General features: G+C 40.0%; 1 protein-coding gene and 1 long non-coding RNA gene across 5 annotated transcripts in view; both read right to left on the bottom strand.

Moving 5' to 3' along the window:
* NAV3 (neuron navigator 3) overlaps positions 1-3,680 on the bottom strand; it is an 853,944-nt gene extending 850,264 nt beyond the window's left edge. For all 4 annotated transcript variants that reach the window (XM_059186398.1, XM_059186399.1, XM_059186402.1 and 1 more), the window contains exon 1: positions 3,446-3,680. The gene's annotated coding sequence lies outside the window, so the exon portion shown is untranslated. The remainder of the gene's footprint in view (positions 1-3,445) is intronic.
* Positions 3,681-19,683: 16,003 nt separating this feature from the next.
* LOC131839203 (uncharacterized) overlaps positions 19,684-26,075 on the bottom strand; it is a 38,918-nt gene continuing 32,526 nt past the window's right edge. The window contains exons 2-3 of the long non-coding RNA XR_009356857.1: positions 24,074-24,419; positions 19,684-21,202 (exon numbers count right to left, since the gene is read on the bottom strand). This is a non-coding gene — a long non-coding RNA (uncharacterized LOC131839203). The remainder of the gene's footprint in view (positions 21,203-24,073; positions 24,420-26,075) is intronic.

Genomic DNA, 26,075 nt, shown 5'->3' with positions numbered 1-26,075 from the left:
CCACCACGGCTAGATATGTACACCTGTGTGTGTATATATAATTAGGTCATACATATACATATATATATATATATATATATATGAGAATTCAAAAATAGGAAAAAAGATGATTATGCCCATTTTTCTTCTGGATATAACTAAGCTAAGTGACATCTGTGAATAAGGAGACCACCCCAAGAGTAACTCTACAACACAGTGAAAAGTAGGACTATAACCTTTATCCCTTGGCTCCTGCTTCATGCACAGTTCCCTGATTTCCTGTATTTCTAAGTTTGGTAGCTTCTCATTTGAATTGGGAATATTCTCATCCTAATTATCCCAGTTACACGCCAAGTCAGACACACGTGCAAACGTCTCCATAAATTCTTTTCTGTTACAAAAGGGACACTCAGTGTATGTGTCTTCTGAGAATTTTAGAACACTCCTCAAGGATAAGGAGCTAAGGAGAACTGCCAACCCAGGCCTGGGAATAACTATTCTGACTGAAATCAAAAAGTTAACATCAGATAATCCATAGGAGCCAGCACGCTTCATCCCATTAAGTCCCCAAGTGATCACAAAGTGTGGATTCGCGTCCACATTTCAGCTAGTGCCCAGGACAACCATTTCCTGTTGCCATGGGTTACAAGGATGAGTCACTTGGAGCCCTCCAGACAACTTGAAAGATGCCTTATCTTGTACCATGTTCAGAATTAACAAAATATATTCTTGGTAATTAGCAGTGCTCAGAAATACAGTCTATTAAAATATCAGATCAAAAACATTTGTTAATCCCTCTGCATGAAAATGGAGACTTGAGGTAAGTAAACTTGAGAGATTTTTTTTTTCCCCCTCTTATAAAACAGATAACTCATTATTACCTACTTTCATTAAATTATTCATATATAGATGCAATCACATGGGGAAAAGAGTTTCAGGATCAATGTACTAAGATAAGAGTAATATATGGCTTGTCGCTCATATACCTTTCAACTTCAAATCATGCAAGGCTTAATCAGAACAGACTTCATGTTAAACCCTTCATGTACACACACAAAAAGAGGGACAGTCACACCAAATATTAAATGTACAGGAGGGCATGATAGTTCTTAAACCAAGAGGGGAAAAAAAAAAAAACACAACAACAACAACATTTTATTGCACCTACAATTAACTGTGCACTCAAGTTCCACAGAGTCTCCCGGGGCACCTTGTACAGATCAGGGGAATCCACCCAACCAGGAAACACCAAAATCAGGAGTCAGGTAAAAACAATAATGTAGGAACATTACTACTATCATTGCTCACTACAAGGAAGAAAATGTTGAAAGAAAAATTGTTTTTCAGATTTCTCTGGCAAGGGAATTTTAAGTCTTTTGTAAATATTCATCTGAACTGGATAAATATGACCTATGGTATGAAAAGTATTAGGTGTAGAATTAAGAAAATGAAAATATATCTAAAACCTACAGCTTCTTAATTGGCCAAAAACAAAGCCAACAGTGTGGAAGGACATGGCAGTAATTATCTTTTCTAGATTAGAATTGATTCTCTTTTCCAATCTATCAGCAGTTTCTCTTCTTCCTGATCCATGCTCTGCTCCAAGACCCTTTCTTCTATATTGATAGTTGAATTCAAAAACAAATGTGCAGACAAAGGAAAGGAGGCAAGGAGAAGAGCTCACTAAAAGAGAGATCTTTTTCTATATGAACTATGTATATACCACTGAAACAGAGTGGCGGATAATCATTGATTCATATTTTTCACCCCCAAAATATTTTGACTTCAGGAAAACTTGAGAGCATAACAATTTGCTCTTTTGGGAAACAACAACAAAAAAAATTCCATATAAATCCTATTTCTGGTTAAAAAGAAGTTGTCCTGTCTTATCCCTTTGTTTCAACATGATACAGACCTCTTACGTTTCAAAGGGGAAAAAAAATCCATCCTGAGGAAGTGCCTCAACATAAACAAGGCAGAATGGGTTCTATACTATAGTAGCTCCACTTTAAAATAAGTTCTAACTTATACCTACCTAGCCTAGTTGGACACATGCTAAGAACCAAAAACAAAAGTCTGGTTTTATTGTGCTATCATGTCCTCAGTACTAAAGTCTGAATCTAGTTATGGTTTTGTGGGTTTTTCCCCCCCACACACAGGAGTTGTTGTGCCTTATCTAATCTCTGGCAAGGTCTGTCTACACCCCCCATCCCCCTGACTCTCTTAGCACCTTCCACTAGAGGCTGCCACTTCAGCCAGCTGGGACTTTGGGAAGCAAGGTCCTGGACCTTCATTATGAAATACTCATTCCAGGAACTGGGAAGTGTAAAACTGAATGAGGGTTAAAGAGAAGATAATTAAGGCAACAGAAGTCACATGTTCCTCATAAACTGGGGTGGGGGAGGAGGTCTCTCAAGTCCCCTAAAATTAAATATCAGAGTGGAAAGTGTCTATCAATAATTAAAGAGGGGAGTTTCAAGAGAATAAGACTGGATTTTTTTAAAAACATAAATTTCTTTATATCCATGGTATATGTGGATTTTAAAACATATTCAGCCCTTACAATACATGCCATACTTGGGAGCACAGAAGCAAGCTGCAGAACTCTGATTCTGACATACAGACGCCCAGCTCAGAATGCATTTCTGCAGAATCGAGCGAGATCAATAGACTCAGGAAACAAATATGTTGATGGATGAGGACAAGTCTGAAAACGACCTGGTTGAGGTGGCCACGCTGCAGGTCTCACAGCTCTTCCCATGCTGGCAGAACCGAAGGGTTACCAACGATTCCCCTTTCTTTTAAGAGGGAGACGAAAAAAGGAAACGAGGGGAGGAAAAAGAAGGGAGGGAACAGAATGGAGCTGGTGATGAGAAAAGGAAGAAAGACATGAGAACGGGGAACGAGAAAGAGAGAAACCCAAAGAGGGGCGGGGGAGAGGAAAGCTTTGATGTTTGGACGCTCGCCAGCCACCCAGCCGAGCGCTCCATCGCCCCCAAGCCGGCCGCCCTCGCTCGTCTGGAGCCATGGGGTTCCCTGGTAGCGTCGCATGGTGCGAACAGCCCTCCCCGCGACCCCAACCCGGCGCAGGCCACGCGGTGCTGCCCCCAAGTAGCCCCCCGCACCCCGCCCACCCGAGCCCGCCACTCCCTGGACCGCGCTCGCCACCCCCGCCCCCGACTGCTCCCCGCGTCCCCATCACTAGTCTAGAGGAAAGCGAGAGATGGAAAAATCAAAAAGGGGAGGGGGGCGACCAAAAAAAAAAAAAAATTTTTTTTTTTTTTTTTAAATAATGTGATCATAGGTCCTGGGGGAGCAACAGGGAAGAGACCCGTGGCAGGCACCTGGGAAGGAACACGCTGTTGCAAATACCCCGGGCTGCGTTGGGCTGGGCGATTTTCCACAAAAGGAAGTTTGGAAGGAGCGCAGCGGTTTGCGATGCAAGGGAACAGGAGCCCAGCGTTACCTGACTGAGGTCAAGCCGGCGGGTCGCGGAAATCCTCAGGTTTGCGATACTGAGCCACTTGATCAGGTTACTATGGAAATCGTCTTGAGAAGGAAAAAAAAAAAACCAGCAGCCCAGGCACATCCTCGTCACCCCGAAAGAAACTGCTGGGGCCGCCGAGCGCGGGCGCGGGACCGGGCGCGGCGCCTCTCCGGCCCGGCTCGCTCTTTCTTCCCTCCTTGGCCGGGCCGCGCCTCCCCGCCCCGCGCCGCCGCCGCCGCCGCCGAGCAGCCCGCGGGCCGAGCGAGCCCTCCGCGGCGCGCTGCCGGGAGCGAGAGCGCGAGCGAGCTCGCAGCCGCCAGCCGGCCTGGGCGCCGAGTGGCGCTGTTTCCCAGCCGCGCAGCTGGAATTTAAAGAGACAGACGCCTCGCGGGGTCTGGGGCCGGGTGTCCTCGAGAGGAGCACGCAGGGCGCCCACCCGTCTCCGCCCGGGCGGGATGGACAGAGCGGGGCCCGGAGAGAAAAGTTTCCTGCGGGGACGGCGGCGGGAGCGCGTGAAGACCTGCCTCGGCCTCTTCTCCGGAATGCAGAACACAAGCTGCGAGGAGAGAGTAAGAGGGATTTTTTTTTTCCCCCTCCCTTGGAGACTAAGGGGGAAATGATTTGTATGCTCAACAAGTCAGGCACCTATTTTCAGCTGCGCTCGTTTTCGTCCTTGGGCACCGACTTTTTTCATTGAAAGCACGGAGACGAATGGGGGTTCATTCCTTGTTTTATGTCAGACTCCAAGCAGAGAGACACATGGGTTTGGAGGGAAGGCGGTGGCGGGAAGATACAGCTGTCAAATATCTTGAAAAATCTTCTCTCTCTCTCTCTCTTGCTCTCTCTCCCTCCCTCCCCCTGTCTCAGCCAGCGAAGCATCTCCTTTTCTCTCTCAGCCCTGGAGAACAGGCTTCAAGGTATATTCCAACCTGTAGTTCAGCATCCTCCGACAGACCACCTTCCAGCCGGCACCTTTTCTCTACAGCCATGAATGCAAGCTTGCTCCTGTTGCTTCTGAGAAAATAAGCAAGAATCCAGCAGAAAGAAGCATCTAATCCGGCCCTTTTCTATCCCTAGCTAAGCCAGCTTTCACTGGGCACTTCTCTCACTGCTCTTACAAATAAGGTTCACATTTGTGCCGTTCAAACATACAGTCTAAGGAGAATGTGTTTATAAATTTACATGTTTTAATGTCACTACTTATTTCTTCGGAGTGTCGGAGAAATTATCCAATCAATTTAGTTTGCAGTTCTAACAATCACCTTTTACTGCTTTATATTCTCAACAGCCTTTTCGTGGTACAAGTTCAACCCAAATTTTCCCAGGGCGTGGGGGGGGGGGGGGAGGGATAATAAAGAGACTCTCCCTTTGGACTTGTCCAGATCAACCAAAGTGATTCCACAGAGTAGCTTCTGTATAGAGTAGCAGATGCTCATTAACCTCAATAAATGTGAATGATACTCTTTGGGGTTGATAGAAAGTATTCTCAGAAGAATGCAACTATGTCTAGATTAGCAACACCTTGTGGGCAGGAGTCCTATATTATTCCTATGTCTTAGACCTTATATACATTTAAGAGCCCTGCACAAAGCACGGAGGCTACATTCTAACTCAGTGTCTTAAATTTCTTTATCTCTCCCTGTCTTACCGCCAGTACTCACACCTGCTCCATACATCCATCTTGCTTGTCTTTCACCTGACTTCCAGAGCAAAGCCTTCAAAATATAGTAGTCTTATCTAAAATTCTTCTATCGTTCTCCATTTCCTTCAGGAAAATAGCCATTTTTTAAAATCATGGACTAGAACAGTATTTCTCAAATTTTAACATGCATCAGAATCACCTGGAGGCCTTAGTAAAAGATTTCTAGGGCCCATACTCATGCTCAACTTTTCTCTTTCAACAGGTCTAGAATGAAGCATAGGGACGTATATACTTAAGATCCTAGGTGATGTTGATGCTGTCAGTCTGGCAGGCACAGTTTGAGAACCACTGGCATTGACCATTTATGATGTGGCGCCTGCTTTTTTCTCCTGCTTCATTGCTCCCACCTGCCTCACAGTTCCCAAGCAAGTCTCACTTACTAATTTATGCTATACTTTCCAAATAGTACCCACTCAGCCCCACTTTGTAAATGCTGTTCTCTGTCAGGAGTCCTCTCCCCTGCACTGTTCCCCATGTCCCACTGCTTCATCTGGGTAACTTGTTCAACACCTAAAAACTTCTGGATAACTTGCCAAACACTCCCGGACCCCACATCTGAGTTTAGGTCCCACTCTGTGCTGCCCCTTTACCCACTTTTCACACTGTAAGTGTAATAGCTGTATATTTATTCTGCTTCTTCACTAGCCTGGGTATGGTAAGGGCAGCGACTATAGCTTATTTATCCCTGCATCCCCAAGTGCCTCCCACATTGGTCAAGGAGTTGCAGCCCAGTAAATGGGAACAGGGGAGAGAGGAGCAAATGAGAGTAAAAGAGGTGATAGTTTTTCATCGCTGATGATTGTAATGATATTCAAAGACAAAAGAGTGTTACAAGTGTAGTAATAATATTAGAAGGACAGAAAAATGGAATTCATATTTCTTAACTTTTAGCATATATCAGTTACTGAGTTAAAGGCTCTGCATACTTGCTATAGCCTGAATGTGTCCCCCCAAAATTCGTATGTCAAAACCCAACCTCCAGTGTGATTGTATTTGAAGGTGGGAACTTTGGGAGGTGATTAGGTCATGAGGATAGAGCCCTGATGAATGGAATTTAGTGCTCCTTTAACAGAGACACCCAGAGAGCTCTGTCACCCTTTCCTCCATTTGAGGACACACTGAGAAGATGGCCATCTATGAACCAAGGGGTTTGTCCACACCAGAAACTGCCAGTGCCTGGATCTCGGACTTCCCAAGCGCCAGAGCTGAGAGAATTAAATGTCTGTTGTGTAAGTCACCCAGGGTCTGGTACTGTTAGAGCATCCTGAGATGACTAAGACAATGTTACCTCATTTATTCCTCAAAGCAGCCCTGCAAGATAAATGCTACATAACATATTAGAAATTTCAGGCATGGAAAAGTTCAGGAGCTTTCTCATCTCCCATAGCCAGTTGGTGTCTGCTACACAGCAAGGGGTTGGGTGGGGGGATATACTTCACTATAACCACCACAAAGGCAATTTTCCACAGGTGAAAGTAAGTTTAATGGGTATCCTGTTAACATTGACAAGTTTTTGTTACTTTGATTTGGAACACATGACCTCCCACTTCCCCCCTCCCCTCCATAAAGGGGTCTGGCTCACAGGCTAGGGTAGAGACCTCTATGGCTTTTTGGAAGGTCCTCTGACTCAACAGTCTGCTGAGATGTGGGGTTCTCTGGCTGCTGCTGAGTGGTCTTGCTCTACCTTTGTATCGTATCCTCAATGCTATACAGATTTTTAACAGACCAACCAAATCAGACAGGTAAATAAATACCTGTTAGAGTGGCACAAGCAGAGTAGAGTCCTTCACTTGTCTGTATTTCCATTATACTACATTTTACTATTGTAGAGGTAAACATTACCTGGCAAGAAAATATGTAAATATATTAAAAGTATGATAAAAAAAAGTCTGTGCTCCCTTTGGATATTTATCCAAACTACAGAGAGAGAGAGAACAAAAGCGAACTTGTTTGAAAGTGAGTGAATATTATGAACATTTGGAATAAGTCTGCAATTAAAAATTAAGCTAATTTCCTATAAATGTACAAATTTTCATTAATAAAATCAGTCCTCTATAAACTTGGGAACCAGAGGACTATAGAAATAGTCAGTACTTCCCTACAGTGATGTTTGTTTTCCTTGAAGGTTGTATGCTTTACATAAGATTAGCTAAAATCATGAAATTCTGACAGCCAAAGGGGATCTTTAAGGAAAGTGGTTCATAACTTTAGCTGCATACTAGAATCGCCTGCAGAGTTCTCACAACTCTCAATGTCCAAGTTGCTCCTCAAACCAACTCTATCAGAACCTCTAGGCTTGGCATCTTGGCATCAGGATCTTTAAAGCCTTCCAGATAATTTTAATGGGCAAGCAAGACTGAGAATCACATCTTTTGAGATGATCTGCAATGGAACGTAAACCTGGCTGTTCATTGGAATCACCTGAGAAAATGTAAAAGGCTCCGGTGCACACACTCACCTACCGAGGTTCTGATTTGGTCTGGCTGGGGCCCAGGCCCTCCTATATTTAAAAGCAACCCCAGGTGATTCTGATATTCAGCCAGGATTGAGAATCACCACGTCAGAGCGATGATTCTCCAAGCAGAGTCCCCAGAACAGTAGCAAGGGCATCGCCTGGGAATGTGTGAGAAATGCAGATACTTTTTTTTTTTTTTTTAAGATTTTATTGATTTATTTGACAGAGAGAGAGAGATCACAAGTAGGCAGGAGGGCAGGCAGAGAGAGGAGGAAGCAGGCTCTCCATGGAGCAGAGAGCCTGATGCGGGGCTCAATCCCAGGACCCTGGGATCATGACCTGAGCCGAAGGCAGAGGCTTTAACCCACTGAGCCACCCAGGCACCCTGAGAAATGCAGATTCTGACTCCACCTCAGATCCAGGGACTCAGAAGTGCTTGCGGTGGGCTTCAGCACTATTTCTACAAGTGCTCCTGATGATTCTAACACACACTCAAGTCTGGAAACCACTGCCTTATAACATGGTATTAGTGGTGCCATTCTCCTTTAGAATTCAGAGTTCTGCATTACCTTCAGCAAACATCTATTGAGATCTGAGTATGGTGGTTCTGACAATCATTTCTTTTTTTTTTTTTTTTTTTTTTTTTTTTTTTTTAAAGATTTTATTTATTTATTTGACAGAGAGAAATCACAAGTAGATGGAGAGGCAGGCAGAGAGAGAGAGAGGGAAACAGGCTCCCTGCTGAGCAGAGAGCCCGATGTGGGACTCGATCCCAGGACCCTGAGATCATGACCTGAGCCGAAGGCAGCGGCTTAACCCACTGAGCCACCCAGGCGCCCCTGACAATCATTTCTAACGAGTTTCTAGTGATGCGCATGCTGCAGGACCAGGCATCATACTTTGAGAACCACCGTCCCACTATGTGTCAGTCCCTATAACCAAGTATTAAGAATCCTGAGATTTTGAGGGTTGCGGGAGTAGATGGGTTGGGAGGGATGGGGTAGCTGGATGATGGACATTGGAGAGGATATGTGCTATGGTGAGTGTTGTGAATTGTGTAAGACTGATGGATCACAGACCTGTACCCTTGAAGCAAATAATACATTATATGTTAATTTAAAAAAAAAAAAAGAATCCTGAGATTTGTTTTATTTTTCATTTTCAAAAGGGACTATTGGGGTGAAAAACTTCCTTTCTTCCCTTCTAGCTTCTTTGGCGGGTCTAACGGTTAAAGTGACACAAGGCAGATGAACAAGAGAAAAACTTCTGTATGTATGGGAGCCCCAAAGACGTAAGATCCCAAAGACGGGCATTTAAGGCTCATACACTAACCTGAACTAAGGAGAAGGGGTTAGGGATCTGAAGCTTCAAGGGGGAAGAAGACAATTCACAAGAGAATGAGAAAAGCAAATGTTTAGTAAACAAATGTTTGCCATGCCACACAGATAAACACTCCTAATACAAAAGTTATCTTTGATATCCATTCCCGGTCTAGGCCTTCCATCTAATTTCTTTTTAATTAAAAAAAAAAGAAGAAGCAAAAAAAAAAAAAAAAAAGGAAAAAAGATTTCCTTGAGTCTGATGGGTCTTAATCACCTTCAGCTCAAATAATCCACACACCAAAGTGCCATGTTTTGGGGTTATATACTTTGCTGTCCCTCAGAACTTATCCCAAAATGAAACCAATGTGTTGTGGCTACATCAAGCTAATGAAAAGAAAGTTCTTGTCCCTAATTCCCTGAAGTAAAAAGCTATGGGACGATCGTGTGAGATATATATATATATATATATATATATATATATATATTTTTTTTTTTTTTTTTTACCTACTCTTAGATACTAGCTCCAAAAAAAAAAAAAAAAAAGAGTTTTCAGCACTAAAGCTGCAGGCACCACAGTTGTAGATATGGCTGTGAAGAGTTCAACAACTGTACTAGATTACACAAAAACTTTAGGGAAAAAAAAAAAAAGTGATCCCTTATCACCTTGAAACAAACCACCAGCTCCAGAGCATAAAAGCTGATGAAAAGCTTGCCCTCACTGGCTACACAGATGAGCCGATTTGCCTTCTCCAATCAGGCGACTCTTCTTTCTGTAGTAGCTTTAAGAAGAAAGAAAAACCTGGTCATTCTCAAAAAAGTAAATACTGTTCTTCTTGGTGCCTTGGTGTGAAAGTAGCTCTGTAAACCCTGTCCATCCTAACCTACAAACGTTAAAAGAACCCCTGGTTCCCACAGCCCGGGCTTCCTTCCAGGGAAAAGCACAGAAGCACAGATCACTGAAAGCGAGCACTGTGTCACTAATCTTTGCCTCTAGTCAGGCAGCCAAAGAAAACCCCCAAGCAGAGACTCGAAAGAAGACAACCCAGACCATGAAATCTCCTTTTATCCTTTTAGCTGCCTGGATTGATTTCAGGCTACGAATCTGGATCCTTTAGGGGAGAATCTTTTGGGGATAAGCTCCTTTTCTGAGGATGAGACCCTGCCTCTCTACTTGGCAATTGCTTTTGAAAAGTTCCGAGACAGACTGCAAAAACCACATTTTCTTTCTGAGACTTCTTTAGGATCAATGGCATTTCTGTGTTTAACAGATGAGAGCTCCAGGAAGAGGGTCCTAAAAGAGCTGCCAGCCACCACATCAGGTGCCGAGTTGCTGACAGGAGAAAAGGCTTTCTAAGAGTAATCTACCAGCCTGTGCTTGTCTGTGCTTTTTCAAATAGCCACAATGTTAATCACTATAAGGGCTACTGAACTACTTCCTCTGAGAAGCTCTACAAGTTTGAATGAAGTCTCCTCCTACCAAGGCTGGAGGAAATAATAGTCATCACCCAACTCGCAAAATGTCACATAGATTTCTTTTTATAGGCATACACACTTATATAAGCAATGCAGCGCTAAGAACTGTAATGAAGTTGCTTAAGTGAATGGGAAACAGCAGTAAGTGGCCTTTAAAAATATCAGTTGTGAAGGGGAAATGTAAAGGGAACAAAAAGCAGATAAGGATGATGACAAGAAGGGCATGTAGGAACATTCGGGAAGGGAGTTGCTGTGAGTGGCAGAATGGCCTTCATTTGGACAATGTCGGTTATACACAGATACACGGGGTTGTTTCATCTCGGAGTTGACCTACTTAGAAAAGATAATAAAAAGCTCAATTTTCAAATCAGAGGACTCTTTAAAAAATAGATTACTACTTGAATGTGAAAATAGCAGTGAGGTTACATAAGAAAATGTTCCTGTTTTTTTGGAGATGTCAGTTGAACTTACACTGAAATGGCCATACCCTAACACACACACAAAAAAAGCTTATTTAAGAATCAGAAGGTTTGTTTCCTACTTGAACAGGAAAATAAGAAAGTATCTTCATCTACACATATGTGGAGAGAGGATACAATCATGACGAATGTTAATGAAAGGTCATAGAGGTGAAGAGAAGTGACTTGTAACTTGTAATTTGAAACGTGGAACGTTTCCGCAGGTTTAAATTTTTTTAAGTTGAATTTTTAAGAATTGATTCATAAAATGGCTGCAAAGGCACAACAGAAAACGAGCTTACAACGAGGGTCCTGAAAATAGGTTTTAGTCTGTTCTAAAAACCAAGAACAGGAGATTGGCAACGTGTTCCCCTCCTGTGTAACAATTATTGTCATTAGCGATGTGGCACACAGGTTTAGCACATCATATCTTCAAGTATTGCACCATACTTCTCTGCACCATGGTGACCTTTTCAATATTCTGCAAATTGATTTCCAGGCCATTCCCACTATCCCTTGTTTATAACCTTGGTTACCCAGAAGAAAATGAGCAAGCCTGGCCAGCTGGGCGGCCGGCATTTCTGTGCTCATCAGTGCTCAGAATCACATTGCTCTCTCCCAGAGGCCTCATAACAGCCCTTTATTATTGGTCTGGAGATCAGCAGCACCAAGAACCTTCTATAAGGACATGTTGAAGAGCTATAAGCATTTATGTGAGTCCCTCCGAGGTGCTCAGTTGAACACCGGTAACAGTTGAATACTTTTCTGTACTACGAACTATGACAGTAAAATTAAAAACCTCTAGAAAATGTAGAGTGTATACAACTCTTGAAAACATGATGTAATCATGTTATTAATGTCTTTTTCCACCATTAAATCACCTTTGCTTGTTCTCATGAAATTTTGAGGTCCATAAAAATGTCCTTTCTTATGCTAAATTTGCACCCAGGCTGGGGTCTCCTCTAAAAATCCCTGCAACAATCAATCCCTACCCCCCGAGTTACACCTAAATCATGAAATTAGAGGAAGTTGACACCTGCCTTAAGCTTTATGACTTAGAATCCCCTAGCAGACCCACATCCCCATAAATAACAAATAAAAATGGAATCAAAATAAGCCAGGGTATTCCATTTCTTCAAGACAGCAGCTCTGTTTCTGTGGGGTTTTCTAGGTGGTGGGGAGAAAAAAAAAAAAAGATCTTGAGTTCCAGTACTTGATCAACCCTTACGTGCACAGATTTCTTATCTTTTTGGGGAAACAAGCAAAAATCGAAGAACTAGCTAGCATGAAAATAAAATGGAACAGAGAGTGATTTTTTCCCCGCATGCCACAGAATATAGAGAAAAGATAAAGTTAAAAAAGTTCATCACTTCTCGCCTCACCCTGATAGTGTGAATCGAAATTTAAGAGGCGTTTGCAAGGTAGACACACAGAGAAGAGAACGTTCTCTTTTCCTTTCAGAAATAATCAGGTAGGGGAATTTCTATTTGAGTAGTTCAATATATAGGCAGAGGAATTATACATTCAATTGACCTTATCAGTAAACACAGAGCCACACTCTCAAGAAAAACTCAAGAAGTATAAAATAAGCCATACATGGAAAGGTAGTGTCACCCCTTAATTATTCAGCCCTGTTGAGAACCTAGTTGCATCTGTGAAAAGTTCAGAAACATAAGAGTTTTGCTTTTCAAGTCAACAGGTCTTTGGAAAATGTATTTCCTCTACAAGGAATCCTGACTACTTCTATGCGTTTAAAGTTCCAAGTCCTAGGGGAGGTTTCACAGAACAAGAGGGTGAGGGCACAGTCCTGAACTTCTGTAGTAACTGGGGATGGGTAGAGAGGAGTAAAATTTTACTCATTTTTATTCCACCAAGCATGGTGACAGGACTGCACCTTTTTCTAATCGCAAGGGATTGACTAAGGTCCATCTGGGGAGGAATTTCTTCAGCTTAGATTTATGGTATCTTCTGATATTTTCAGCAAGACACCTTTAGGAACTAAAATACCAGCACAGACCAGCATATTGATTTGCTTATTCTCCTCACAGGGTGTCCCCATCACCATAGCTGTTGGGAATTCAGACATAGAAAAGTTAATTTTATATATATATGCATACACACACACATGCACACATGCACACACACATGAATAATGGCAAATAGAAGATATAGCCCTTGGGCAAAATAATTAGTTAAAAATAAGATGAAGACTGCTGTTTTCCCATAAATTCATCGAATCCACAGCTACTTAGTAGTGCATGCAATCCCAAAATAGTCAGCTACACATTACAGTTTATGTAATATAGATTAGATAGATATTTGAATTTATATTGTAAATGTGATTTCCCGCATGAAAAACTTTTGAACCTGAATTCCTAATATATTACATGTTAGAGCCCAGTCCACATGTGTGATAAGAATGGGCTCTCACATTTCTGGTAGTTCATTAAAATTCACTATTTAAATGCTTCCTTATTGACACCTAAATAGTATCATAAGCATGGGTATGAGAGAATGTATGTACACATGGTTTTGACTTCCTAGTCTCCGAAAATCCTCAGACATTTTCTGTTTCTTCAAAGGAACCTATTACTCAACTTAATAAGCACCCCTGCTCTGTTTATAACAAACCAGGGTACTCCATTTTGAAACCTCAGACATTTTACTCACTGTACAACTCTTCCGTAGGAACACTTATTCAAGTCACAATCTGCAATCGGAGATCCTGAGAGGATGGATAGGGACTGAATCACATGACCAGGAGTGCGGAGTCATATCTCAGTTCCTATAATAACTGTCATAGGAGAGCAGATGCGAAATGCTAATGTCTGTCTCCTTGATGTTTTGCAGACTAGTGAGGTTTTCCTAGTAATTTATAAACTTGAAGTCATAAGCACTTACGAAGCCAGTTTCATTCCCAGCTTAATCAGGAGTCTCACCTAAAAGGGTGACGCTTACTACTTCTGTCAACTATGTTTGTTCTGTGTTAATACCAGTTATCATCAATCCACAGGAGAATCAAAGCTTATTTAAGTCTCCCACTCTCAGAAGGACACAGTATCCAGTTAGAACGATGGCTTCTGGGGCTGGTGAAGATAAATGACCATCTCCTTTACAAGAAAATTGTATTAATATCTCTAGAAGCATCTAGATAAGAACCATTTCTTTCCTACCAAATGCTACCAAATAGGGTTTGAGTGGAGGAATATAAATCGAACGCTGGTCATAAGCACACATGCCCAAAGAATATTTCATCAATTTAAAAATGAAGCAAAATTGAACAAAAATCTAAGAGGATGGATAAGTGATAAGAAAATAGATTCTCCTTCCAATTTATTCCCTGAACTCTGAGATTCTTAAGAAGTGATGAGATTTTCATGAGGAAAAACTTAAAGTTATCACACAGGCATATATTTGTTCCATTGAAGGCAAGTGTAAAACCCCTGGCAAGCCACATACTTTGAAACATATATATCCATAAAATTTACTCAGGAACACCGGACATCTTTGAGAGTTAGAGAAGATGACTCAATCAATATATTCATTTGAAAACTGAGACCCAAAGTCTGTCGTCAGGATTTATGACCATTTTATTACTTTTTTCCCCCCTAAACTTTTCACCAGCCCTTCCACAGGCTGTTACATCCTGATGTCTGTGGGAGGTTTCCAACTCTGTTTATAAGTTCTAAAACGAAGAGAGTTTACAGCATGTTATTTCTGTAGACCATCTAACTATTGAAATCTTTCAAAATTATTTAACAGGGACTCTGTGAGGATGTGCTCTACCCACACAAGTTGACAATATTTGTGTCTAAGATATCAATTCAGAAAATAATTTTGGAAATAATCATCAGGATTATAACCTATAATTTCATGATTTGTGAGTTTTCCAAAGTACATATCAAGTAACCAAAACAATAATACAATAATACATATTTTCCCCTAACCTTGTTCATTAATCTTATTTGGATTTACATTATTTTTAACATAGCAAAGACCTTTACTTCTTGCAATAGCATGCATTTTAATAATTCAAATACAGTATTTTCTTCTGTTTGTTTAGATTTCTTAATTTAAATATAGTTTAAAATTTTGTTTAAAATATTCGTTTGTTGCCAAAGTGCAAATTAAAATGTATCTCAGGCATTCTCCTGGGGTGGAATAGTAAAAAGGCATTTCTTTTTTTTTTTTTTTAAAGGCATTTCTTAAGAATGATTAATCAACTGGCAAATTTATAAGTGGCAGTGTGACCCCACTATAAGAAATTACCAAGGTTAGAGAGCCATTCCTGCTCTAAAGAAGCTTTTTGTCTACCTGGGATGATGGCATATGAAAATAAAACACTTAAATTGTAATGCTTGAGAAGATGAACTACAAATGAGTAGTCTGCCATTAAGAACAACCAAAAACAATTCCGCAACACTTAACTTGAATGTTCTGAGGAAATGGGGTTAAAATAGGCCTTTAATGGGGCTTCAAGAGCCTTGATACTCAAACTGTAGTCCAAAGAACCTGTGGCAAATTCATCACCTAGAAACTGGAAACAAATGCAGAATCTCAGGGCTCAACCCAGACCCAGGAACCAGAATCTTCATTTTCACTAGATACCCCAGTCAATTATATGTCCATGAAATTTGAGACTATCTCATTGGGAGAAAGTAATCCTTGATCTGGACCTAAAATAATAAAATAGGTAAGATTACAGTCAAAAGCAGAGTCTGCATAAGAAAGGGTCCTGAAAGTTCAACGCACACTTTTTGTGTGTATTTGTGGTGATCAAGGATAGGCTGTATAAGAAAAGAGATACATGAAGAACAAGGACCCCAGCAGGAAACCATACCTGAAGAAGATACACCATGTATCTTAAGGTTTGCCCAAGAAATTTCCTTTCTTCTATGAGGATTAAGAGCTGAAGACAACAATCTTACATGCACCCAAAAAGGAGAGAAGTGAATCTAATTGATCAGAGCCTGAGAGTCACTGAGCTGTGTCTTGCCAGTAGGTCTGAATTCTGTTCTTCAAAAGCATGGAGCACTGGGTGTTATACACAAACAATGAATCATGGAACACTACATGGAAAACTAATGATGTACTGTATGATAACTAAACGTAATAAAAACAAACCAAAACAAAAGCATGAATTAGCCTGGTGGCTCCTTCACTAAAGAACTATCCTATACTTCTTGTTTTTGTGAATTAAACACACTAGAGCAGAGTTCACACATCCCGTCCATCTGGGGTGGGGGTTGTGGAAGAAGCTGGAAAACTCTGTCTTCCTTCTTGGCATAACAATGGACATGTGGGACAGATTCCTGGTCCTTGTTGGGAAGCATGTTAATTAGATACATTTCTGTTGGTCAAGTAGATACTAGCTGGTCATATATATTCAAAATGTGCAGGGTTTTTGTTTTTTGTTTTTTGTTTTTGTCTGAGGACCAAAGTCCCAAATTCTAGATATTTTATGGGAGGTAAAAAGCCATGCTTCAACTCAACACCCCAGAACTGGAGATTTATGATGAGAGTAACAATATAATATATCTTGCTAAGTAAGAAAACTTTGAGGATAAAAGATAAAATTATTCAAATCTACACCAGTTTAACAGGCATAAACCAAGACTATCTTGAGCAAACCTATGTTACCTGATAAATTATAGTGTGCTTGCACAAGAAACTAGTATAAAATGCTCTAAAAACTTAGAATGTAACTACAATGAAATCTCTTCTGCTTTTCTAAATTATACCTTGAGCCCCTGATTTCTTTACTTATTGGTAGTCATGTGTCTTCTTCAGAACTCACCTTCCATCCACCACAGCCACCAATGTTCACACAACCCAACTTGCACACAAAAAGCAGGAAGAACACTGCTGCTTGTGGTGGGCCCTGTTGAAGCTAGTTTCTTGAAAATTCCAGAGTGAGTGCCAATCCACCACTGAAGTAATGACTTGACGATTCAGATCCAAGCACAGACCACTATAGTTATGCAAGGAAGCCAGAGCCCACTCTCCCAGTGCTGACCAAGAATAAGAGTGCCCTGCCTTGATCTCCTGACATTTGTAGTTTTTAACACTTTGGGGTCTGGATTGGTTCAGTGTCAGCCACCCACAGACCACTTCAGTTTCCCTCCCCAGTGTGTCAGGAAACTTTTCATCTTATATCCTCCAAACCCAAAGTTGCTACTCCTCTGAGGAAGGTAACACAGTGAATCAAAGATAGTTTTACCTACTACTGACAAACACTTACAGCCTTGTAGAAAGATGGTTGCTGGCACCTTTTATGATTCTGGCAAAATTTTGGCACCTCTCTTGAGAGAGATTTAAAAAAAAAAAAGTAAACTCTGATATTCTACTATGCACAGATTAACGCAATTGGGAAACGTGCCTGCTATTTGCCAAGACAGTATCTTGTGATTTAACAAATACCTAGATAAAGTATTCACTTTGGTGTTGGAGATGGGAATGATGGAATTATCAACTAGAGCCATTTTACAAGGGAGATCTTACTGAATCTAGAGGCTGATTGGGTTTCTTAATACACCAAAAAAGAAAATGCGGAAAGACAAAAAGAAGGTCAAGTATGAAACAAAGTTTTCAGTCTGAGTGATGAGAATAATACTAATGCTATGAACAAGTGAGAGTTAAGTAAATGTAGATGATTTAGGATAAGAGATTATTAATTTATTTGTTTTTTAAAATTTTATTTATTTATTTGACAGAGAGAGAGATCACAAGTTGACAGAGAGGGAGGCAGAGAGAGGGAGAAGCAGGCTCCCTGCTGAGCAGAGAGCCCAAGGCAGGGCTGGATCCCAGGACCCCAAGATCATGACCCGAGCTGAAAGCAGAAGCTCAACCCACTGAGCCACCCAGGCGCCCCTTAAATGAAATGCTTTAAGAAAAATTTCCAGCAGTATTCTTGGATGTGGAGACCAGACAGAGAAATTTGGCAAGGAAAGAAGGAAGCAACAAGAAGTAGGGCCTCAGGGAAACAGTAGGGTCAAGCTAGATGGGATTATTGTTTTGTTTTACTCTCTTGTGTCAAGGTGGGGCAAACTACTTGCTTGAAAGCAGGAAGAAATCTAGAGGGAGAATGATCGGAGGGGTTATGATACAAGCTAAGCGATTCCAGTGGTAAATGTTAAAAAGTGGAAGTTTTAACATTAATTAAAAATAATTAGCAATTTTATATTCTCTATCAAAGAGTTAATTTCATTTAATTATGCATGGAATGAGTCCATGGTTCTCTGTCAGCTCTCCTTGTCTCCCTGCCCTTTGCTTTTATGGCTTCGCATTCATAAAAACAAAGTCTTTTTCATTCCATTATACCCTGGTGAACAGTTAACTAGCTTTACAAAGAAATATAAATTCTGAGTAATCAGCCTAATTGTTGACCCATTTCTACATTTATAAATTATTTAAAAAAAAATACACTAGGGAATTTTGAATCTTCTCTAAAAAACAACCAGATGTTGTTCACATCATTTATTATAATAAAAAATTTTCAAAGGCTTTGTCTCATAGCAGTGATACTCCTACTCCCCCCCAAATGGTTTTCCTTTCTAACACACTGATGTATTCTAAAAAGTATACAAATGTATCTGTGAAGTAGAATAACTACCAAAAAGTAATTTCCTCACATCTTGCATTACTAAGCACTTCCAAATACCAAGTATTATAATGGAATGTTCTAAAATGGCAGTTTATTTCCTGTATTCAGAGTAAAATATTGTCTTATCTAGAACAAAATGAGTACCTTCTTATCCTTGTCATTCCTCTAACCACTAGCAGCCCCATTCCCTAGGACTGAGAACCAGTCTCAGCTGCATCAGCGGCTCTCTGACATCCCTTGGCTTACCTCCCATGCCTAAGTGTCCCTTGGGCAAGATAAAATTACAATGTGATAGGATATCATTTTCTCTTACAATTAAATCCTATCCTAGACATGCAGATACAACAGCAACTTCATCTCTGCCAAAGAGCTAGTCACTTCTGGGTGCTGATTCCTTTTTTTTTTTTTTTAAGATTTTATTTATTTATTTGACAGAGAGAGAGATCGCAAGTAGGCAGAGAGGCAGGCAGAGTGAGAGAGGGAAGCAGACTCACCTCTGAGCAAGGAGCCCAATGCGGGGCTTGATCCGAGGACTCTGATACCGTGACTTGAGCTGAAGGCAGAGGCTTAACCCACTGAGCTACCCAGGCGCCCCTGGGTGCTAATTCCTAAGTACAGCTATTTCCCCAGAAACCAGAAGCAGAGACGCGGATGAATCACACATGGGTATTGCACATGGAAAGGAAGCAAGTGGAGGGAAAAGAAAAGCAATTAACTGCCACATTAGATATAAAGCAGAGTAGAATTCAGTCAACAGCAACAACAAACCGATCTACTCTTGGTGGACAGTAGAACTAAAATACTTGAAAATAATAAAATGATTCAAACAGAGGCAATAAATATTTATTACCTTTAAATTTGAGCTGACTTTTTCTGACTTGAGAAAGGTGAAAACACAAGCAAAGTCCTGGGAGCCTCAGTCATTAAGCAGCTGCCTTTGGCTCAGGTCATGATCCTGGGGTACTGGTGAGCCCCACATGGGGTTCCTTGTTCAGCCGGGAACCTGCTTCTCCCTCTCCCTCTACTTGCTGCTCCTCCTGCTTGTGCTCTCTCTCTCTCTGTGTCAGATAAATAAATAAAAATTTGTTTAAATTTTAAATAAACAAAAATGTATTTTTTTAAAGATTTTATTTATTTATTTGACAGAGAGAGATCACAGTAGGCAGAGAGGCAGGCAGAGAGAGGGGAAGGGAAGGAAGCAGGCCCCTGCTGAGCAGAGAGCCCGATGTGGGACTCGATCCCAGGACCCTGAGATCATGACCTGAGCCGAAGGCAGTGGCTTAACCCACTGAGCCACCCAGGCGCCCCCAAAAATGTATTTTTAAAAAAAATTATGTTCTGCCTGCTTGTGCACACTCTGTCAAATAAATAAATAAAATCTTTAAAAATTTTTTTCAGAAATCTTGTTAATCCTTAAGGATAAGCAGATGTCAACTGTAAGTATAATATTATTTAGAAATTGATAAATCTAGAAATTTTCTAAGAATAAAAATTTCAAAGGTAAATTTCTTTCTATTTGTCATTGCAAAATTATTCACCAAATGTTATGCAGAATTCTTAAAAAAAAAAAAAGCCTTGTGTTACAATTTCCCTATTATGTCTCTCATGAAGTATTACTGTCAAATAATTATAAGGTTCTTTTATACTCTTCTTCAGTAACACAGATTATAGGCAAGACTTCAAAATGCTCTAAAGAAGTGCTTCTCAAATTTAATGTGCATACAAATCACCTGGGGATCTTGTTAAAATGCAGACTCTACTTCAGTGGGTCTGGGATGGGCCCTGAGAGCCTGAGATGCTGCATTTCTTTTTTTAAGATTTTATTTATTTATTTGACAGATCACAAGTAGGCAGAGAAGCAGGCAGGAAGAGAGAGGAAGCAGGATCTCCGCAGAGCAGAGAGCCTGATGCGGGGCTCGATCCCAGGACCCTGGGATCATGACCTGTGCTAAAGGCAGAGGCTTTAACCCACTGAGCCACCCAGGCGCCCCAGATGCTGCATTTCTAATAAGCTCCCAGATGATGGCAAAGCTGGGAGTCCAGGGCCAATCTTCAAGTAACAGGAATATGAAAAGAACTACCAAGGGTGCCTATGTGGCTCAGTTGGTTAAGCGACTGCCTTCGGCTCAGGTCATGATCCCAGAGTTCCGGGATCAAGTCTTCCATCAGGCTTCAAGCTCTATGGGGGGGTCCACTTCTCCTTCTGATCTTCTCCCCTCTCATGCTCTCTCTCACTCTCTCTCTCTCAGACATGCCCAGAATAATGTTTGCGCAAATATCCGGGCACCCCATGCCCAGTCAAGCTGACACATAATATTGGCCATCACAAGTGCCATTGCTGCTCTAACATATGTGCTCTTTATTTCAGCCAAGTACCAATAATCTAATTAAAACAATTCCAAAGAACTTATTTCAAGCTCCTAATCTATTAGGAGCCTGAACCATAATAAATTAAGGAGACAAATAGCACTGACTGATGTTAGTACTTGACTTTAAAGGTAATAAAAATATTCCTTCTTATTTAAAGGCAATACTTACCTCAAAAATGCAGTTTTAAGGGGCGCCTGGTTGGCTCAGTGGGTTAAGCTGCTGCCTTTGGCTCAGGTCGTGATCTCAGGGTCCTGGGATCAGGTCCCACATCGGGCTCTCTGCTCCACGGGGAACCTGCTTCCCTCTCTCTCTCTCTCTCTGCCAGCCTCTCTGCCTACCTGTGATCTCTCTCTCTGTCAAATAAATAAATAAAATATTTTTTTTTAAATGCAGTTTTAAGATTTAAGTAGGCCTGTGTTGAACATCTTTTTCAAAGTTGTATTATGAACTGGTGTGAAAAGTACAGCATCAAGTTATCTGAGACATAAGTTTATAGAAAAGGGGCATCATAAAATTTATGCAAAAACTAATTTTCTACTATAAATCTTCTTAGTGTCTTTAATATACTAATCATTAGCATTGCTATATGCTAATTTTTAGAAGTACATAACCATCAATATATTCCAAGAGGGAAATATATCATATTTTATTGAATCTAAAATGCCATCTAGGGTGCCTAGATGGCTCAGTTGCTTAAGCCTGAGCCTTTGGCTCAGGTCATGATCCTGGAGTCCTGGGATCGAGTCCCACATACAGCTCTCTGCTCGCCAGGGGGTCTGCTGACCTCTTTCCTCTCAAGTTTTCTCTCTCTCAAATAAATAAATAAAATCTTTAAAAAAAAGATTTTTTTAAAAAACACTTTGACATATTTAGAATAAAATTACTGTTGTAGTCTCCTATAAATAAATAAATAAATAAATAAATAAATAAATAAAATGCCATCTAATGCTAAGACATATCACTTGGGGTACCCCTAACTAGGAAATAATAACACCAATTAAATAGGACATGAAGCTTTTTGAGTCATTTATGACTTTTAAAATACTGACTGAGCTCTTGTAGATTTATAGATAGACTTAATCATGTATCATTCACATGTATATAGAAAAAGGGAAAGATAAGTAAAGGTTATTAATTACAATACTAACAAAATTTCTTCGCATTCAGTCTAACTTTTCCGAATCATTTTTCAACTTAGTTTCACTATCATTTTTCCATATAGTATTTTCCCCTAGAGCACTTATGATGCTTAACAGTGTTTCATTATTGTCTCTAGGATATTCTTCCAAGCCACTTACACCTATTCCAGAGGTTTTGAGGTTCGCATGTTCTTCATTAGATGTCAAAGAAATTCTCAGAGACCAGTCAAGAATTCAAATATGTCACCTGTATATAACCTGTTAATTAGCTGTTAACATTTGTAAGGCACATCTTGAATTCAGTCATGTTAAACTTGAAAACATACAAACCCACATACACATGCACACCCATTTCACCTTAGAATCAATGGCACTAGTTATTCCCAAATTTGTTTAATTGAAAGAAGAATCCCTCACTTTTTAAAGAACTATATCTCAAGATACTAGTGCCTCATGAATCTTATTTTTTTAAAAACACTACTTAAATGTATTCACTCTCTATACCACATTACCTTTTGGCATAAGTTGATCCAAATGATTTATTTTTTTATTAGTATGTAATTTTTCTGAATAAAAAAGTGTGCCTATTTCTTCTCCCTTCTGCCCTTCCCACAGTGTCTAAGACACTGGTCATTACACTTGAGGTGTTCACTAAAAGTTCTGCTAAGAAGGCCCAGGACTGAACATCACAGAAATTTTCCTAGCCTGCTTCTAAAACAAGTTTAATTCTTCTTCTGTTCTGCCTAATAACCAAAACTTTATTCCTAGAAATGCCTATCAAATAATTTCTTGCCTTTTATTCTTATCCACTTTTCTGGACACAATTCAGTGATCATTATCATAACCTAATTCTAACAGGCTGATGTTTACAGATATTCAAGGGTGAGAAAATCTGAGTTCTAACTATAACCTTGCCATTTGCTATGAACATTATCTCCTCCAAGCCTCAGTTTTCTCCTAAGTCAGATGAAGATAACACTTGTCCAACTAGCTTCACAGGACTGTTGTCATAATCATTAGATAGAAATATATGAAAAGCACTCTAAAGGTTACAAAGTGCTATTTCTGCTTTTATTACATGCATTATATTAAAATTCTGTCCAACCCTCAATCTTTGGTTCTGTTATTCATCCGACATAAACTATAAGCTCCCCAGAGAAACTTTATGAGTACTTTCAAAGTATACTTTCCACTGAAAAACATCATTAAACAGTAATAGTCATGAAATTTCTGAGAACTATTCTATTTGAGATAATAACCGTAAACATATAAAAGTGAGTTCCCTGGAGCTCAGTGAATCCACTCATTGTGGACTTACTAGCTATGTTAATTAAAAATCAAAGGTGTGCTTTTGTTTGTATGAAAGAAATACAGGAATAATAACGAAATCCTCTTCCTTACTATTAAAGAACTCTTAAAGAATAAAATTCCTTGGCCAACATTATCTCATTGGAACTTTACAAAGCTCTGGCAGGTATCACTATCACAGTGTTTTACAGATGAGAAGACTACAGCTCCAAGAAGTTTACTGCCAGGAAGTAAATTGTCCTGCTCACAAATTCAGAGCAGAGCTAAGGTTTTAATCTCAGAATGCTAGGTTTCCTTCTACAGGAGGATTTCTCAATCTCAGCCCCCTCGATCTTGTAAACTGGGTGATTCTTTACTTGGGGGGCGGTGCTGTCTTTTGCATTTCAGAATGTTTAGTGCATTCTGGCTCTCCCCACTAGGTAGACACCAGAAGCACCCCTCCCCCACCTGGACACCAAAAAATGTCTGAATATTGCCAGATGTCTTTTAGGGGCAAATCACCCCCAACTGAATACCCCAATATACCAAACCACTTTTATAGCAGCACTTTCATAATTTTTCCAAGAATTTTCACATGCTTGATCATCACTGTACATCGATGACAATGGTAACTTGGAACCAAACGGTATTGGTTTCCTTGTGTCCATCATAAAAAATTACCACAAATTTGATGGCTTAGAATAGGAGATTTATTCTCTCAGAGTTCTGGAAATAAGGAGTCCAGATCAAGGTGACTGTCGAGCCACACTCCTTCAGAGGGCTCAGGGAGAATCTTACCTTGCTTTGCCCAATGTCTGGTGGCTCCAGGTGTCCCTTGGCTTGTGGCTGCAGAACTCTAATCTCTGCCTCCATCTTCACAGGATCTTCTCTGTGTCCTCTCCTCTTCTGTCTTCTATAAGAACACTTGTCATTAGGTTGAAGGCTCACAGGAGAATCCAGGATGATCTCAAGACTCTTAATTACATATGCAAAGACTTTTTGAAAATAAAGTCTCATTCACAGGTTCGGGTGGATGCCTCCTTTGTGGGGCTACCATTCTAAGCATTTCACAGATCATACTCTCCACCCAAGAATGAAAAACACTTTCTGGATAATCTCTCATCTCATTAATTTCACAATTGCTCTAGAAAATAGAGAGGAATGGGGAAGAAAAGGAAGCACAAGAAGATTAGGGGCCAATTTGCTAAGGGTCGGTGAGTTAGAGATTTACTAAAATAACCTAAAGTCCACGTCTGGGACCTTCCCCACGGGGTCTATCGCAGGATGGTTGAAAGAACCAGCTGAATTACATACTGCTTTAGGAACCATATAATTCACAGTTGCGTTCTGGTGGAAAATTGAAAACCAAAAGAGAACACAGCCGGATATTTAGATCCTTTTGTTGATGTTTTAAAAAAAAAAATACTGTAAATTTCTAAAATCAACAAGATTTTCTAAAATCAATCAAAAAAACAAACATGGAACCCCATTTAATAAAGCTGCTTCTCAATGTATAAGGGTTCTTTGAAGTGTATTCCTTATAGGTGCTGCATGTTAATTTTTTTTAAAATCTGTGTTTATAGAGTCATGAGCATGAGAGATACAGAGCATCAGCTTTCATAACGCATGATATTAATCACTCTCTCATATACAGAGACTGATTGCACAAAAACCTATGAGATCATGCTTGGTCACGGAGTAATGGTCTGCTGATTTCCCCAAAATATTGCCTTTCTCTTTTTTGATACCACCACATTTTCATTCTAAGCAGTGTTGACATTTTTACCAGAGTATCCAGTAAGTTATGAATCACCACATGACATCGAATGACTCACTTATAGAATTACAACCGTGATTTGTATAAAAATCCTCTTAAAATATATCATAACTGAACAATCCCTTTCTTGATCTCTCTTGCAATAGTCATACCCTTGCTTCTAAAGGTTAGTATGAAGATGTCCAGTCACTTACTCATTTTCCTGATCTCCACTTAGAACCATGAGCTGAATTCACCAAAATTACATCCTTATTACATCCTTTGCTGCACGCCCTAGATTTTATTTGAACGTTTTATCATTTATTAAAATTAAGATATCACATGGTTTATGGTTTTTTTGTTTTTGTTTTAAATAGAAAACAGAGATATAGGATGCAATTTGTAAATCTCCCACCAAGCCCAGGCCTCTGTTCTAGTCCTGAGAAGAACTCAGTGTTAATAGCTTTGAGGGTTACCTTTTCAGAAATATTTTACATATTCTCAAGTCTCCTTTTAGAAAAGCCATTTCTAGTAAAGCACAAATCATTCTTTCTTAATAAGAGAGTTCTCACAATTTTAGACAATGGTCTCTAACAGGATTAACCCTAACATGCCCCAAATCTTCTGAGTGGATTTAATCAAGTCATTAGACTCAGTAGATATCATCTCACAACTTGGAAAAAGAAGCATATTTTAAAAAAATATCTTATTAATGAATAATCCTCACCAGACCCTATTCTTAATGTTCTCTGTACCATAATCAGCTCACTCAAATGTTATCCTATAAAGGCCTTTTAAGTTTTATTCTCAGAGAGAAATAATGTATCTTCTTAATAACAAACTTAAAGTGACAAATCTCTTGCTTAGAAAATAAAATATCCCCAGGTTTCTCCATTATTTATTCCCAGGGATGACTAAACCCTTATATTTACTTTGAATTTTCTTTCGAGGGTTGAGGTTGTTAATGAGCTTATTATCTATTAAGGAAAAAAAATCTAGAAGTATGGGTAAACTAGATTTAGATTTACATGAGATAATAAAAGT

The sequence above is a fragment of the Mustela lutreola genome, chromosome 8 (assembly GCF_030435805.1).
Source record: "Mustela lutreola isolate mMusLut2 chromosome 8, mMusLut2.pri, whole genome shotgun sequence".
In the NCBI taxonomy this organism is placed as follows: Eukaryota; Metazoa; Chordata; class Mammalia; order Carnivora; family Mustelidae; genus Mustela; species Mustela lutreola.
The sequence above is the reverse complement of the archived record's forward strand: the minus strand, read 5'-3'. Positions and strand labels throughout refer to the sequence as shown.